Source organism: Eucyclogobius newberryi, unplaced genomic scaffold, assembly GCF_026437365.1.
Source record: "Eucyclogobius newberryi isolate DKJ021-1_F unplaced genomic scaffold, fEucNew1.0.hap1 SCAF_12, whole genome shotgun sequence".
Classification (NCBI taxonomy): domain Eukaryota; kingdom Metazoa; phylum Chordata; class Actinopteri; order Gobiiformes; family Gobiidae; genus Eucyclogobius; species Eucyclogobius newberryi.
In genome coordinates, this window is record NW_027315746.1 from 13472145 (window position 1) to 13491312 (window position 19168).

General features: G+C 38.6%; 1 protein-coding gene across 1 annotated transcript in view; it reads right to left on the reverse strand.

The window, feature by feature from the left end:
• The window catches only part of b4galt2 (UDP-Gal:betaGlcNAc beta 1,4- galactosyltransferase, polypeptide 2), a 184138-nt gene that overhangs the window by 102215 nt on the left and 62755 nt on the right, over positions 1-19168 (reverse strand). The window lies entirely within an intron of this gene.

Consider the following 19168-nt stretch of genomic DNA (forward strand, 5'->3'; position numbering starts at 1 on the left):
TCCTCAGGGTGTCCAGAGCAGACCATCACTTCTTATCTTATTGAATACATTAATGAATACACGCTCTTAAACACGCTCCGGCCTCGGCTTCAGCTGCACCGTAGTAACACGCTTAGCATCGACGTCTCCTCCGTGTCAAGTGCTCTCCTCCAATCAACGCCGTGCAACACGGCGGCGGATCGATGGCTACCGGGTTACGCGTTCATATTAGCTCTTTATCACGGGCGGAATGCTGATGTTCTGCTGATGTTCTCCTGATGTTCTGCTGATGTTCTCCTGATGTTCTGCTGATATTTTCCTGATGTTCTGCTGATGTTCTGCTGATGTTCTCCTGATGTTCTGCTGATATTTTCCTGATGTTCTGCTGATGTTCTGCTGATGTTCTCCTGATGTTCTGCTGATGTTCTGCTGATGTTCTGCTGATGTTCTGCTGATGTTCTCCTGATGTTCTGCTGATGTTCTCCTGATGTTCTGCTGATATTTTCCTGATGTTCTGCTGATGTTCTCCTGATGTTCTGCTGATGTTCTGCTGATGTTCTGCTGATGTTCTCCTGATGTTCTGCTGATGTTCTGCTGATGTTCTCCTGATGTTCTCCTGATGTTCTGCTGATATTTTCCTGATGTTCTGCTGATGTTCTCCTGATGTTCTCCTGATGTTCTGCTGATGTTCTGCTGATGTTCTGCTGATGTTCTCCTGATGTTCTGCTGATGTTCTGCTGATGTTCTCCTGATGTTCTCCTGATGTTCTGCTGATGTTCTGCTGATGTTCTCCTGATGTTCTCCTGATGTTCTGCTGATGTTCTGCTGATGTTCTCCTGATGTTCTCCTGATGTTCTGCTGATATTTTCCTGATGTTCTGCTGATATTCTCCTGATATTCTCCTGATATTCTCCTGATATTCTCCTGATATTCTGCTGATATTCTCCTGATATTCTCCTGATATTCTCCTGATATTCTCCTGATATTCTGCTGATATTCTCCTGATATTCTCCTGATATTCTCCTGATATTCTGCTGATATTCTCCTGATATTCTGCTGATATTCTCCTGATATTCTCCTGATATTCTCCTGATATTCTCCTGATATTCTCCTGATATTCTCCTGATATTCTGCTGATATTCTGCTGATATTCTGCTGATATTCTGCTGATATTCTGCTGATATTCTCCTGATATTCTGCTGATATTCTGCTGATATTCTGCTGATATTCTCCTGATATTCTGCTGATATTCTGCTGATATTCTGCTGATATTCTGCTGATATTCTGCTGATATTCTGCTGATATTCTGCTGATATTCTCCTGATATTCTCCTGATAGTCTGCTGATATTCAGCTGATATTCTCCTGATATTCTGCTGATATTCTCCTGATATTCTCCTGATATTCTCCTGATATTCTCCTGATATTCTGCTGATATTCTCCTGATATTCTCCTGATATTCTCCTGATATTCTCCTGATATTCTCCTGATATTCTCCTGATATTCTCCTGATATTCTCCTGATATTCTCCTGATATTCTCCTGATAGTCTGCTGATATTCTGCTGATATTCTCCTGATAGTCTGCTGATATTCAGCTGATATTCTCCTGATATTCTGCTGATATTCTCCTGATATTCTCCTGATATTCTCCTGATATTCTCCTGATATTCTCCTGATATTCTCCTGATATTCTCCTGATAGTCTGCTGATATTCAGCTGATATTCTCCTGATATTCTGCTGATATTCTGCTGATATTCTCCTAATATTCTGCTGATATTCTGCACGTGTCCCTCCCCCCCACACACTAATGACAGACTGGAGGTGCTTTCCCGTCCCTATGCGTGAGCCAGATGTTTACTAGCGCGTCATTAACAGAGTGTGCCCTTAGATGCTGTTATTGATGCGTTCTATACAGTAAAATGGCACTGCTTTTCATGAAATTATTAATGTCTCCAGCTGCGTCACTAAAACAAACCGCCTCCAAGTCCTTCATCGAAAAGAACGCAGTGAATGTAGAACAGACAAGAAGACATGATATGTGACGAAGATGGAATCAAAGGTGAGTGAAGCGTAGATTTTAGACAGTTAAAGTAAAACTGAGAAGAGTTGTGGAGAATGTTATAAAATGTGGCCTGTGACATGATTGAAGCATAAGATACAACCACAGATTTTTGACTAAAGTTGGATTGGGAATAAGTTAGATTTCTCACAGTAAATGTGTTTTGTATAATATTTCGCATTTACTATATTATATTCTATAATATAGAGGTGCACACATCTCTATATTTGCACCTGCTACTTCATTTAGTTTTGTTATTTTTACCTTATTTTTTTTCTATTTGTTATTATATTATATTGTGTGAGTTACTGTGTCCAAGTAATTCCCCTTGTGGATCAATAATGTCTAAACCTTTTGTAATGTAAGGTTATTTTGGCAAAAGAAAAAAGTGTTTGTGCTCAGTTCAGCTCCTCCAGCCGCTGCATTAGTAACAAAGCTCCATAGTCTCATGTTTTATTTTGTTTTCTCCTAATTCTTCATATATAATAATGAAATCACGTTGTAATTTAAACCATACTTTTGTCAAACACAAATCTCAAATGAGGATCTATGGCCTGTGCGTTCTGTGAATAGAAATGAACCGTCCACGTAATGATGCTAAGATGACACACGGGCTGTAATAAAAGATACTAATGTATGTGTAGTGCTTAAACATTATGTTTTGTTAAAGTGATGACTGGGAGAAAGCGTCTAAGCGGCGCAATTACCAGTCGACCCTGGAATCTGTCATTGTTCTCTCTATTTTACACTCATGCATTATATTCGCAGAGGCTAATGTGTCTGTGAGCGGCTGTGTCTCTGTCTGTGCAAGAGAACAGATTTAAGACTGTTTAGACTGTGCTCTGGTCATCAAAGTGTCGATACTAAGATGGATGCAAAGATGGAAAAAACAACATGGAAAAAGTTTAATGCATGAATAGACTTTGTACTCGATATCCCCAAAACAACAATTGCAACATAATCAATTTACTTTTATACCTCCAAACTTGAATGTATGTTCTTAATATCAAATTCAAACTTTTGAACTTACACGTTATCCTCTTGTATCTGCACTTTTATTTCAGTAAAATAAAAGTACTCAATTGTGTTACTTAAAAAAAGTATAGATACAAGAGAATCAAATGTATTCAAGTAAAAGTTTAAATATTCTACATGCATAAAAAGTCAACGTTTATTTTTTTTTTCTCCAAATGTATTTAAACATTTTTGAAACTATTAAAAGAGTCAAATTTTGATTGAGATTTTTGATCAATTTTGCTGATTTTCAGTCAACAAATGCAACTGAATCCTAATATTTTAAGTGCATTTTATGTCTATATTTATGTTCAACGCTGGGATCTGAACCCCAAGCTTTCAAGCAATATCCGTCTCCTCAAACATGCTAAAAACAAACCCACAACTATTTCAGACAATGTCGAACCATAAGGAAAATACTTTGAAATCCAGATAAGAAAGGTATAAATCATACAGTACTTTCACTTTTGTTCGTGTTTACTTTCCACCACTGGCTAAAGAGATAAAGTATTTGGCTTGTGAAGGTTGGAGTGAGTAGCACGCTTGAAGGATGAAACCATAAATACAGGAGCAGTCGCGTGTTCCGTAATTTCAAGTGACATTGAATCCATTTAGGGACGGCCTGTTTTCATTTTGAGGATTTGTTCTGCTTTTGCTCCACATAAAAAAGACACCAAAACAGATCCAGGTCCGTGTCACGTCTTCTACACATCTGACATGTCCGTGACGCTCGACGTGGGATTCCAAGCGTCTTGACAAACGACGCAGAAGCGAAAACATAACGGCGTCGACAAACACTTTGACTTACGACACGCGCTTTGCTTATGAATTTGACAGGACGAGGCGCTATTAGACAACGGATGTCCAAGCCGTAAAAGTGGAGATAAATAATGATTAGTAACCACAAGGGACGACCATAATCCATAAACATAAAATACTCACTGATGTTTTACGAGTCTTTTATTATGGATGAAAGGCTGCCGGTTGTGGTTCATTTGTGTATTTGGACACACACTATTACGCAGCTCCCGAAAAGAGAAGGCTGGACTAGAAAATAGTTTGTGTAAAAAGAAAAACAGAAATGGCTATAGTTAAAGGTGCACTATGTAACTACTAGATATGGGAAATAATTTTGAATGTATTCTGCTTTTTTTATATATAAATGCACTGTAATACTAATTCCATGTCCTCTTTAAGTCGACTAATCAATGCACCTTTAGCCAACCAAGACAGTCGTTAGCCAATTAGAGCCCTGGCAATAACATCGCCATGGAGACGATCATTACAAAAACATAGTGCACATTTAAGTAAGTACTAGTGTCGATGAGAGATGTCTTAACTCTGGTTTAAGTGACAAAACATGAGGATACAGACCTCAATGCACTTCTTATGGCCAAAATAAACATGTAGTTTTCAATACAATACATAACCACAAATTCTAAATACAAAATTCAAAAACCTTACAGCAATAACTGACTATTCTCTTTCACTACACACGACTCAGAAAGTAGCAAAGCCGAGTACTTATCTGGATCAGACAGTAAACACAAAACAGATGCTCATCCGATCAGTCTGATAGTTACAGATATAGTGAAATAAAGTAAAATTGTTGCAGATTTCCTTTCATTATGTAGTGAATTATTTTATTACAATCCAAGTTTACAGCCGTCTTTTAATCGTCTAGTCACTTGTCATCAGTCCGTTTACTCTCTTTTTGAGTAGATAGTTACATCCAATTTAAACTGATTGACAGTAAGACATTCTCCTTTTCATGGGTGCCAGAGTGGTAAACATCTAGCACAGTTGCCATAGCAATTAAGTTAAACTCGAAATATAATATAATGACATTTGAATGGCTTGAAAGTCCTTGTGGCTGAAACTAAAACACACAGAGTTTAATCCACACCTATTGTCATCACAACCAGCATTAAATCATTTATTCAACAAACATTTTGGAGTTAGATCATGTATTATGCACGCGCAGTTACAACTACAGTCCACACATGTCGTCTATAAACAGGAAGTTAAAGCATGAATACTCTTTAGCACATTATAGGAGAAACTTGTATGAAAACAGAACCTTTATTTGTCACACAAAAGGGAAATAGAGTAAAACTACAGTCTTGCTTGGGTCATGGATTTGATCTTAAAGCAGTCGTGGCCTGAGAGTGTAAGCTCCTTTAACCCTTCATCTCCTCAATAATAGAGGCACTGGACGGCAGCGCTCTGATTGGATATTGGTGTTGCGTGTCTGGATGCTTTGAGGATAAACACCCGTAATCCTTTGCCGCAGTATACTTGCACTGTAAAGTTATTTGTCTTGAGCCGTCGCATATTGTTGTTGTTGTTTGTGTCTCTGAGTAAGACACGGAAGCCTCGGTGCACGCTCCAGAGTTCAGACAAATATCTTAATAATAGGATTCTGTTCAAAGTTCACATTTTAAACACATCCAGGAGCATTGCCATTTGAGAGAAAATGTATGTATTTAAACTCCTAAATGTGACAAATCCCAATCCATTTAATTTATATAGCATATTAAAAAAAAGAAAAAAGTTCAACATTTCAATCAATTTGATCTTATCAGTCCAAAAACCCAAAAAAGCAATGCCAAACCATAAAAAAATAACAATAAGACATAAATACATTTTAATAAAATAAAAACCTGAGGACCACTTAGAATAAAAGTGGGTCATAAACACTCCATAAAAAAACATTTCAGAACAGTGTGAACTATAAAGTTTAGCATGTCTTACATAAAATATAAAAACAGAATATTTTGTCGTTTGCAGAGAAAACAGAAATAATCAGTTGTCACGATTGACTAATTGTGACCATTTAAATTACAATTTTGATTCGATATATATGATTCGATAATTTTCACTTTTCTGTGTTTTTCCTTTCCTTTTCTCCATGGAGATGTTTCTGTTTTGCATGGAATTTTCCTCAGTATGGCATTAAATGTATCTATGCCCAGAAAATCAAGCAGTAAAAGCACAAAGAGATGCATGGGATGAAGCTGTCTGAGCCCAGTTTTAAGCCATTAATTTCACATTGTTGGGACAGAAAAAAAACAAACTCTCCACGTTTTTCACATCTCATTTGTCGTATACCTGCATCTCCATTCTTCCTCCATCGCAGACGGAAAAGCAATTACACCTCCTCTGACGGTGGACTCTTGTGAAAGACTGAAGGGAGATGGGAGTAGAGATTGACAATAGAGTGAAAAAATCTAATACTTTACTTGTTTATTGTCCATTTGCATATATTTCAATCAAGTCAAAAATATGCAACAACGTGATGGTTGAGGTGAACTGAGGAATTAAACACAAACACGCAGAAATATAACATGTTTGGAGCCTTTATAACATTGTTTTGTTACATTTTGTCACATTTTTGGTCACATTTTGCATATATATCTTGAAGAAAACTGTGATATGATACAATTTTCAATACATTCTCCTCTAGATATTGGAGTGGGAGAAGTAGACGAGTGGGTGGACAGGTAAAACGCAGTGGTCTGAGCGTGTGCTTTGTGCTTACGTGTTTATTTCCATTTTTTATTTTTGAATTATTTCTTCTTCTTCAAGTTTTTCTCTTTACAGACACACTAGACACAACAGCTGGGGACGCTACAGCCTAAGAGCAAAGGAAAGTAGCAACAATACAAGGAATGACAAATAATAATAATGGTTAAACATTAATAAAGTTACGGCGTACCGGGTCCAACAGAAACATCCCATCTCGCCCAAAGTTGTTTGAATTTGTCTATTTTCAGGTCAAGTCTGAAAGTCATTTTCTCCATGTCTAGTGCCTGTTATAATATCATAATGTCCTTGATCGTCGGGGGCATTTGTGTCATGCATTTGCTTGTGATGCCCTTTTTCCCGCTGCCAAAATTATATTCTAAAGGTATTGGTCTATTGCAGGGGTGGGCAATTATTTTCCTCCGAGGGCCATATTCGAATCCAGGCAAGCAGTGGAGGGCCGGCCCGCCATCATTGGTGTGAAAAAAAAATAAAAATAAAATAAGAAATAAAATAAAATATTACTTTTCTGTCAAATATAGGCTATTGAATCTATTATTAATTTCATGTCATCTTTATTAAGGATACAAGCGCAGACAGATTAAAAAATAGAAACTAAAATCTTTCTAGGGGCCACATCTTGCCCCTGGGGCCACAAATGCCCAGGTCTGGCTGAAAGGGCAAAAAAATAAATAAATTACTTTGCATGTTTGGGGGGGCAGATTATAAAGACAAACGGGCCGTATGTGGCCTGCGGGCCGTAGATTGCCCATCTATTGTGTCTATGGCAGGGGTTCTGAGGCACATGAAGTACATAGTTCTGAAATCGAATGGGACGGTGACGTGAAATACAGTCTGTGCATCTCCTTGTTGATTTCAGGACAGTCCCAAAACACGTGGTAGTGGTTTGCCTCAGGGCTGCCACAGTTTCTCCAACAGTCAGCGTTTCCCTGTGAGTAATGGGCCCTTTGACATGGAGTTATGAAGTAACATGACACAATTTCCCAAAAGAGTTCCCTCCAAATATAAATATAACGTCAATATTTTGTGGTCCTCCCGCTCCGTCAGAACAAAATGACCTTCTCTTTCCCATTTGTTTTTGATATATTCAGTAGAGTAGTTGTCCAGGTTCTGTTTTATAGGCCTTAATACATCAATCCATTTCAATCAGAGGGTTATAATGGTTGTTACTCTGTTTAATCTTTTGGTTATAATAACTCCTTATTTGGAAAAACCTGTAGAAGTCCCGTTTCTCCAAGTCAAAGGATTCTCTTAACATATCAAAGCTTTTCATATGATAATCTTTTACAATCTGGAGGTGTTTTCTCTGAGTCCGGGCCAAAGACCGGCCGAACCGGATTATTATGGAGTCCGGACTTGTTGCTCAAAAGCGGCAGTGGCGCGGCAGCTGTCAGTCAAGACGCCAACACGATGCAGCCTGCGACACTGAGTCATGAGAAAAAGAAATGTGGAAGTTATCTAACGGCAAGATGGTGTTCTTCCAACTAATGGTAACTGTCGACTAGTTTAGTGATTGGATACTGGGAACATGAACTACGCAGACTGCAAAACATGACGTGTGATGTGAGAAGAGGTTTGTTTTCAAGGCACAGACAAAGGAAGTATTACAAGACACATCTAAATTTAGAGTCGTCTTTGATGAAAGATGCCATTTTGTCTGGAAGTACACTTGATCAAGCCATCTTCGAGCGCTCACTGCGGCTTTATCTGGGTCAATTTAGGTTAAAGAAAATCTCAAATAGCAAAATAATTGTTAGTTGCTGCCCTAGAGTTTGTTGATTTGAAGTTCTCTTCTGAGCCACACCAGAGGGTTGACAGTTGGAGTTTATGATATACGTTTGTATGTCTTTTATCAGTACTTTTAGACACTTTGGTCACTTTTAGACATTTATTATTTTGAGAGGTGGTGTTTGGGCAGTAAGTTTCTCACCAACATACTCCATATATGTGTGTCTTAATGAATAAAAGACTGCAATGAAGGCCTGTCACGATCATTCATATTAACTCATTGTTCAATAAATTTAAAACAAAATTATAGTGGGGGCATTTTCTTTGCACAATTGGGTTATTTTTGTGCGTGTTTTTTTTTTTTTTTTTTTAAGGGTCAAAAATGCAACTTACACTTCATTTTTACTACGCAGACTGCAAAACATGACGTTTCTCACCAACATACTGCATTATGTGTGTCTGAATGAATAAAAGACTGCAATGAAGGCCTGTCACGATCATTTGTATTAACTCATTGTTCAATAAATGAGAGAATTTATTGATTTTGTGCGTTTTTTTTTAAAAGGGTCAAAAATGCAGCTTTAAAGAAAGGGTTGGCGTGGATTAACAAGATCCAGGGTGTCAGTGACACATCATTTATAGTACATAGTTTTAATATTATCGTTTCTGATCTGAAGAATCTTTTTTTTTTGGTTAATTTGTTTCAATTTTAATCGGGCCTGAACTGAACTGTGACGGCAAAGACTGACACACTTTTGTAAGATATAAAACGCAATCAAAATCCAAACCGCACCAAAATCTATGCATCTTTTTGTTCAAAAAGTCGCACTCAACACAATCAAACGCGGCCGATCTGACATCCAAACAAATGTAAAGACCTCTGAACCTCTCACCAATCTCTCTGGGCCAATACAAAGATTCAATTGGCCCCAGAATACATGAACACAAAGATAGTGAACAGGTCGAGATTGCTGTGACAACGAGAATGTCACTGTGTTACGAAAAATGAATTTAAGAGAGAACAAAAGGCCTGGTTTGAAAATGCGTCTGGCAAAGTCTGGAGTCTTAAGACCACAACAGAAGTGTTTTTTTTTTTCATTCGAAATTGCAGAAGAGGAGCAAGAGTCAAAGATGAAATTAAATCAGCTACGACACAACGAGGGTGTGGAAGAAACTAATAACAGGACCGGTCTCTCACCCTGGTGCTGAGCTTCATTCGATTATTACAAACACCAGCCAGTGCGTGTGGCTCCGAACAAAACAATACAGCGAACTTTCAGCGATTCTGTTTTTCTTTCATTTAAAATATCTTTGTAACGCAGAACTATAGTGTCTATCTTTGTTTTTCTGACCGCGTTGAAGCATGTTCCTGGCCTGGAGCGCGGATAAAGAACAATTACAGGTAGTTTTATTTGTTTTTCTGTGCAATACAAGCAGAAAACGGCTTTGATGAGCGTGAGTTATGAAATGTAATTCGTTTTGAGCAGACGTCAAATGTGAGGCTTTGATTGGAAATTAAAGAGTTATTGTTACTGCTGAATAGAATAATGCTGGAATGAAAAGTCTATACCGGGCCATATTTTATACAACGTCTTTAATTGAAGCTCACTCTGTCAATGTGTAGATACTAATCTGTTATTTAAGATTCAGCAAGTGAAGAAAAGAGAATAAGAATAGTGGTAGTGTTACATAGAGGGCAACCTGTGGCTCGTGTTGCGCCTGGGCACATTTCGGCGGTTTACCGTAGATAAAACCCCACGAATGATCTACCATGGCCATAAATATTCAGTTATTGAAGAACCAGTTCATCTTAACATCCCAAGTCCGAACTCACAGACCTCTGCTAGGTGAGGAACTGACACAACGGTTTCTTATCAAATGAAATCAAAATCGCTCCAGAATTGTACTTTTTCTTTATATGGCCGATTCCAGCAGTTCACAGAACGATAAGATAAGTTATTCCGAGTTTGTGTGGCTGTGAGACGTGGCTAAGGCTAGAGTAAACAAGAAACAACTTCCAGTTAATTGTCAGCTTTTTCTGCATTTATTTAACTTATCCGCGCATCTACGCTGCGTTTTCACGTCTCTTTGTATTCTTGTCTTTCTCTTGTCCAATCATCTCGCCAGAACCCCTGGAAGCTGTAGAACTTCTCACTGCTTAGGACCACTCAAACTGCTCCCATGGAAACGCGCCTAAACAGTGGAATAGGTACAACACATACACTGCAGAGTTGTGATACAAAAAATGATATAAATGTAATTGTAATACAATATTTTGACATTTGAACCCTGATTTAACTTACTGATGGTTTATAACAGATTTATTACAGTTCCTCCAATTAAGAAGATTTTCTACAGGACACGTTTTAATTAATAGTGCAACATATTAAATAAAATATACTTGGAATGTTTGGAGTGTGAATTTTATAGGCTGTGCTGACTCACTACCAAACAAGAACAGTGTTCAGAGAGTGGAGCGGGTTAGAAGGGGACAGATGGAGGAAGCTAGAGTACAGCAGGGTCTGTGAGCCAAACAAAGACAAACCATCAGGAGGAAGGAAAAGGCTGAGACAAGAAGAGCCCAGCACCAGCCGAGCGATACCTGCTGGTGCATGCTGGGACAGGGAGTGAGGAAGACAAGAGAAGAAGGGAGAAGTACCGATGGAAATGTAACAATAGACAAGAAAGAGGGAAAGAGAAGATGAGACAGTGAATGAAATGGCAGTGAATAAACAGAGGGAGAACTGGTTGAATACGAAGGCTGTATATTTAGCAGCAAGAATGTAACTGATGTAAATGTTATCACAATATGCACAGAAATGACTTGTATAACGGTGCAGACTGTAATACTTCTATCTCTGGCAGAGTGGTTAGCAGTAGTCAGTCATTAGGCCTTTCCTCACACCCTTCAATGGCATTTTGGGTCAAATGTAGGGTTGTTCTAATACTAATAAGGGTATTGACAAAAGCTACAATACCACACAATTTCAGGTTTGTATCAATGAGTTCTTCACTTTTCTGATACCGTGCTGCAGTTTTTAAAAGTAGACCTGCCATGGCTTTTGTAAAAGAGGTTGTGATATCTTAATGGGACTGGCTAAATAAAGGTATACATAAATAAAATCAATAAAATGTGCAATAATATAATAATTCATGCAAGACTCTCTGCTGTAACAGAACCATGCTGATCATTTCATAGTAACAAAAGGTATATAAACTGAACAAAGCCATGTCTGGTACGCCCCAAGAGAACATTTGTATAAATAATGACAAATCAAACTGAAATGATGAGGACAATTGTGTTAGTTTTAATCTATCATCATCCTGTTAATCTGGAGAGACCATATTTGGAGTAATCCAGGCACAGCATGTGCAGAGTCTGGCAGTGGCTATAGTGGTCTTTTCAGCCTGGTGGAGTCTATTCTGTTCTGAAAAGTGTCAGTGGCCTGAGCAGCACCAGAGTGGACTCGTCTCATTACACTCATATCACACAGACACCAGTGGACATGTCATAGCATAAGTCACTGTTCTGTCACTGCAGGAGAACTAAAAAAAAGTTTAAAAAGTGCAAGGAATAACAAGTGAAGTGCACTGTTACTTTTACATTCATTTTCATTTCAAAATGAATGACCGCTCATTTACATTTACACCTGCTGCTATCAATTCTCAATTACATGAAGGTAAGTACAGTAACTATATTTATGTTATTTAAATAATGCAAATATATTTAGCAGGACAAAACTGGAGAAGAAGTCAAATAAATATCTCACATAAACTTTGTGAATAAAATCTGGGGTACTGGGGAACAGAGGATGATGAGGTGCTGGAGGGACCATTATGGGAGGACACGCCCCTACACGGGATGTACCACCGGAACATAACTGAAGTGGCTGGAGATCCTACCAATGGCTAGAAAGAGCCAGTCTGAAGGACAGAGGCCCTGATCATGGCAGCACAAGAGCAGGTCCTGAACACCAGATCGATAGAGGCCCAGATCTACCACACCAGATTAGACCTGAGGCCCAGATCTACCACACCAGATTAGACCTGAGGCCCAGATCTACCACACCAGATTAGACCTGAGGCCCAGATCTATCTTGGAGCATATATTGAATTGAAATGACTTGCTTTCCCTCAAATTCTTATGTTTTTAGTTCTTGAATTTAAGACTTGAATAATCCAAATTATCGATTCAACTTCACATGCTAGTTTCTACACACCACTAAAAGTATCAGCTTGAGTTCGAAGACAATAATTCACTCGGTGTTATGTGTGTGGACATGCAAATCAGGTCCAATTTGTCATCTCCACATGAAAGGAATCTCAGGACGTTTTGAGACCCTTTTGCAACACAGCGACTTTACTTTGAGTTTGACTGATATGAGGACATTAATCAGCGCAGAAAAACACTTCATCTCTCGTTCTCTTGTGCGTGAAAAATCAACTAAAGACTTCCTGTAGACTCAGTATTCCTCGCTAAACTGAATCTGACATTTGTGAAGGCTGTGGTTCGACATGTGGTGCATTCGTGTGTGTAAAGTCTGCAGTGTAGTACAACAAATACACACTTCCATTGCCACTCTTCAGATCTCTTCATCTTGGTTTGGCTTTAATCTTTCCACCTTCCTCCCGCGCTCAGTCCCTCTAGTCTGTCCATCACCATTAAAGGCTGCATCCTGTTTTGTCACAATATGAAATCATGATGGATTTGCCATAGAAACGGAGGTCTGGTTCAGCAGTGAAAGGGATTACAAGATTAGCCAGAACATTACGTTTGGAGTGGACCTCACAGACCGGACCTCTCTCCACGTTTGCACATTAGCAGTTCAACAACGCTTCTTCCTTAAACCTAGAGGAGGGAGACGAATCGAAAAATGGACGATAATGCGATAGTCGTCTTGGAAATATTGTTGAATAATGTTGAATTCAATGCATTTTTGTAGTGCCCGAAATCACAACTCGAAGAGCGACAGTGAAAACAAGATTAAACAATGTTCATAGGAATTGAGCAATGTCCCAGCATCCCGTGTCCTTAGACAAATGTCCCAAAGTCCCCTGTCCAAAGACCGTCCTTCTCGGCAAGGAAAACCTACAAAACCTCTCTGGGTTAAAGTAGAAACCTCGAGGAGTTCCACAGTGAAGGAGATTGCCGACTCTCGGTCGGACACGCTTCAATTAGCAGATGTAGCAGACAGTGGAGCTAAAACCACTCAGGAGGAGAACCAGGTCTGAGGCAGATGAACAGCCATTCATCTGGAGTAGAGACCTTTTCTCCAGGATAAGTTAAAAATATTCTGCATATAGACACATATACACAGCTCAAAACGTGCACCAGGTAAAATCCTCCAGCTATGGTAGTCCTGAGCAAGCCTAGCACAAACTGGACACAGCGACCACTGCTCCTGAGGAGACGCCCCAGCGGCATTGAAGGGTGGGGCAAGTGCACAGGATGAAATCACTATGGGGACAATAAAAATGTACCTTAATATAATGCAAAATGTATGGTTTTTTTGAGCTTTTAACCATGTTTTAAATTGTCCCTTCATCAAAAACACACTGGAGTAGAATTTAGCTTCATTCACACTGGTCTGATGAGTCCTGGTTAGAAAGTCACATTTGAGCATCAAAAACACTGCATTCTGAATCTCCTCGATAGCTGACGTTACTTGAATATTAGATGCAAACAGATGCACGATTTGTTAAAAATGTATTCATAATATATATTTTATTCAATGTATATCATTGTGATTTTTCTGACAAGCATTGCAATTTCATACTTTTAATGCAGAATAAACCAGCTGTTTGTGGAGGAAATGATGGCACTTCACAAATTGCAGACTCTTTTTACGATAATGCATCCATTCACATTTATGCAGCCCTGGATTTGACACAAAGTGGTACTTTAAGGTTAAGGTACACTTTATTGTCAACGTAGGGAAATTGGTCCTCTGCATTTTACAATAAACTCTACGGTGAAAAAAACAAAATGTACTAATTTACAAGAATAAAGTTGTGTACCCCAGATAAAGCAATACTAGCTCCATGGACAAGCTTGTGGTTGCTTGGCGCACCTTTAAATACATGTCTGTGTTGTTTCGCTTGCTTGATGAATTGACTTACACCATCATCAGTCAATAGGACAGTCTTTCAAATGCCTCCAGTAACATTTCCCTTGATGAACAGATCATTCTAAGTCATGATCTGTATATTAAAACCAAGTCAAGTCGTGTTCAGCGTAATCTTCTATTGGAACATCACCGTGTAAAATAACCTTTTCCCATTCTTTTTTACGACCTCTGCAAGCGCTTGTGCCTAATGATTTTTAGTGCTTTGTAATTACAGTGGGTGTAAAATCACTTAATGACTCGGGGCTAAAATAAGCTATACATTTCAATTTGGATCTCGATATTAGCAGAAGAACGGCGGTGTTGGCGGATTAAATAACGTACATATTTCTCTGCTACTTAGTCCAATTAGGGAAACCGGCAAAGACAATATTGTTAGAAAAGTGGCCCGAGCCTGTCAGAACGGCGAATGCAACAGCGAATCAAAGGCAAGCGTGAAAAGTCAGGCTTAGCTCACTGCGGCGTGCATCAGAGTAATTAGAGGGTACAGTCGAGCTTGAAGTGAAATGTCACACGAAAGACACGGTTTGGGCAGAATGTGGTTCTTTAAAGATTAGAAATTAAAAGCGAGTTTCTTAAAGGTTTCTTTGTTTTGTTTGGAACAGCCAATAACAAGCGGTGACTGCACGTAATCAGAAATTGAAGGCAGTCAGTTGTCAAATATGTTATAAACTGAATGAGAAGGTTTATTGGACTTACTTTAGGTTGTGTAAAAGTACAAAAAGTTGAATATGCAGGGGCAATGCAATCTTGACAAAAATGAATATACTTTTCTGGAGTATCTTGATAATGATAATGCTATTTACTATTGACAGAAATGTGTTGTTACATGTATTTAAATGTATTAGTTTAAGTATTAGACGGATATGAAAGGATTGTAAAATTAACACAAAAAGCACAATAATATCCCCGATTCTTGTATTTATTTATTATTATTTCTGTCATTTTTAATCCGCTCTTTTTGCAATATTTTCTATAAACATATTCACTACATATAAAACAAATTACTCACAATATTATATTTTTTCAGACATGTCACAATCTATTATTAATTAATTCACCATTACTTTCTTAATTTGTTTTAATAGATCACCATTCCTCTAATTGTGTGACCACCTTTATAAAGTCAAATTTTCTGAATAATAAAGTAAAGTAAAGGTCAAAGGTCAGGGTTTGTAACATTCTCCTGACTATTATCATTTTAAGGACTAGTGTGACCAGTAAAATCATGTTTATCAATGATCTTGACATCCCTACCCAACAGTTTTTTCTATATTTTGTTAAAGATCTATTTGATAAATTTGGTTTGACTTGACAGTATTTTTCAGAAGTAGCAATGCAAAAAGAAAATGGTTAAATAATGGCTGTGGACCACTTATATCTGCGAGTCTAAATCACCTGCTGTTGAGACTCCTCCACACCTGAGGTCTGGCTCGTCTTGTCTTATTTATAAGCCGGACTGCCTGGATAAAACACAACACAAAGCTTACATTCCTCATCCTCTGTAGCCTCAGTCCTCCCGTCCATGTAAATGATTCATGCTGCTGCAGTTTGAATCCGCTCTCATAGATGTGCTGGAAGTGACAGGGCATCTGGAGCAAATATTCATTAAAGCATATCTGGCAACTCAAAAAGAAGAGATTTGAATTTATTTTAAGGGTTTTTTACACTAGGTGGGTTTAAAGGTTGGCAATATATCAACATTTTGATAATATTGGGAATGTTTTTTTGAAATATTGAGTATATTGAGTATACACACTTGAAAAAAGAGCAGATTAAAATAAAAGTTCACCAAAGTTATGTTGTGAACTTTAAAATAAGGGTATAACAAGCCTTGAAATAATTATTTTTACGTCCCTGTCAACATGACAGGTACCGATCATTTGGTACCTGTCATGGCTAATTCTGAATCGGTCACAAGGAAAGGAAAACAGAATAACATAATTAATGAAAAATGAACTTTTATTAACGTGTCTCTTTATCATTTACAGGCTGAGAAATAGATTTTCAAAGTTAGGGGCCAGGGGGGCCCCCTACCTGAAAAAGTTAGGGGCCCCAAGCAATTTCAGGGGCCCACAAGCGCGCGCGGCATCACGGCGTCATAAGAACAAGATAAATGTGTTGTTTTAAACCTGGTTATTAGCATGTAAAACAATTTAAAGTACTTTTATCTGTTATTTGATATGAAGAGCACAAATACTGAATCATATAAACCAGAGATCATGATGTTTAATACTGTTTAATTTAATATAATAATGTTTCTTGGATACAAAATAAATACTGTTTACAGCATTTGACACAAGGAGATCTTGTGGAATATATAAAATCACAGCCTACAAAATAAACTACTAACATATACATTGCCCCGATGCTAACAACTCCAAAGGGGGCGGGGCCCTTGGGGCCCTTGGATACTTCCACATTGACATTGTCCCTAATGTGCAAAATTACAGCTTTTGTTGCAAACAACTTTAAAAAGACTGAATTGTGAACTGAGGAGAGATTGACGCCCGCCAACCTCGATATCAATTGTGGCTCAAAATTAGAGCGGGCATTTCCGAGTCCAACCGAACGCAACCGAACGCAGCGGCCAATCAGATGCCCGCTTTCATCGACATTAGATCACGGACACCGCTCGGCCAATGAGAAGCAAGAAGACTGTGAAGTGGCATGTCTGTCAAAACGAAGCTTAAGCGATGGAAATGCGCGCGCACATGCTCCGCTGCCTTCCTCCGCTGTATAACTACAGCAATAATCGTGGTCTGTAGTACAGCGTGCCCGAGTTTGTGCAGAGGAATCGCTTTGGGCATGTTCACCGCGCTGTTTTTGCCTATTAAAAATATATTACGGCGAAAAATTTGCGTCGGTCATTGTGTCCGGAACATTGATTTTGGAGTCGGTCAAAAACTGATTTTTGCGCCGGTCAATGACCGTGTCCGGCCCGTTATTTCGAGGCTTGTATAAGGTGATATATTTGTGATTAGCATTAGGCATTTCACATTCGTCTGATAATTAAACATCAGCTAACAGGTTTTAACACATTACTGTTATAATAACTGAATATCGTTATCAGGATACTCCAAAAACAAATAGCCCTAGGTGTGTTTTATTAAGTTGGCTGCGTTTTGAGCCAAAAATAATAACACTACATGCAGCAACTCAGGATCAACGTAATTGATTTATTATCATTCTTAAGAGGGTTTTGTGGCATTTACTATAAGACGACAACGGGCAACAGCTTTGACAACTTTATATTTAAAATGTGAGTTAGCCTGATCGCACTGGCTAAGCTAAGGCTAAGCAGCTAGAACCCTTTTAATTTAAGTGCTAATTTAAAGGTTCTTTTTTCAGACCAGACATGACAAAACAGAGAATGTACATTGGGGAACCAGGTAGGACATTCAGCACATGAAGAACGTACGAAGATAGGACAGAATGTGAGAAGGAAATGACAAGGACGTGCAAAAAAGTCAAAAATAACTCACAAATCACAAAGTAGATCAGGAACAACTCCAATCGTCCATTTGTGATCGATGTAAAAGAGAGAACCTGATTATGGATTGAGCCAACGTCACTGAGGCCGAGGACAAAAACATCATTGCTGGATTAAGGAGGCACTGTGCCCCCTATGAACCGGGACGAGGGGGCATATTTACTCTATCGCAGTTGGGATGTTTTCCTGAAGAAGTCGGACTGCTGCGTCTACCGGTGAAGACGGCGACAAAACCAGAGTAAATCGGCCGATAAGACGCGTCACAGCGACATTACAGACACTCGGACAAAGACCCCAAGGGCAAGAGAGCCGCGGGAACAGACAAACAAACTGTGGTCTGAAAAAATAACCTTATAAAACAATGATCACCAAATTAACCTCAATGGACTGCTAACTAATGGGTTTGACGGTCTTTATGAATTACAAAAACAAACCTATCAAACTAATAACTGCCTGCACGTTTCACAGCGGTTTAGCCATTCAAATCCCAAAGAAACAAAACAGTTGATGATTCAAGAGAGCCAAAAAGCTATAAGAAGAAACAGACCATATTTCTCACAGCTTTGTCAAAACACACCTTTAGCCCAGTCAATTAAATCCACTCTCACATCCAGAGAAGCTTGGCAACGATAAATCTAAAGCTTCTCATAACACAGCAGCCGTCTCACCCTTTCCATCTCGTATATTGTGGCCCCGAACAATTCTGCAATCACCGATTCTTCACAACAAACAAAATAACAGAGACCCTGGCACTCTGCGCTAATAGTACGAGATGAACAGCGCAGGAACATTCAGCGATGAAAAGACAGACAGTGGCACCGCGAGGCACGAATGCAAATGTGGGCAGAGGACGAGAGGAAGACGAGTCATTATGTGGTTTTCTGCAGCAGCCAAAATCGGGAAATGGCTGGTTTGTTTGTTGTATTTGAATGCAAAACAGGTATCGGGGATAAATGAACAGGTAATCAAAGTATTGTTGGCTTGAGGATATACACATTTACATTATTGTCTTTATTGTCTAATGCTTATGGTGAAAATGAGGAAAAAAGTTGAAAGCAAAAAGAGTTATTAATAAAGCAATCTTCAATCTTCCAAACAATTAAAGTGATAAATTGGCAGTTTTTGTGTTAAGATGCGTTTACTTTTTGAGCATAATCTAAACCTTGTTTCAATGTTTTGTTTGTTTGTTAAAATTTGTAATTATTTTAGTAGTTTAAAACCGT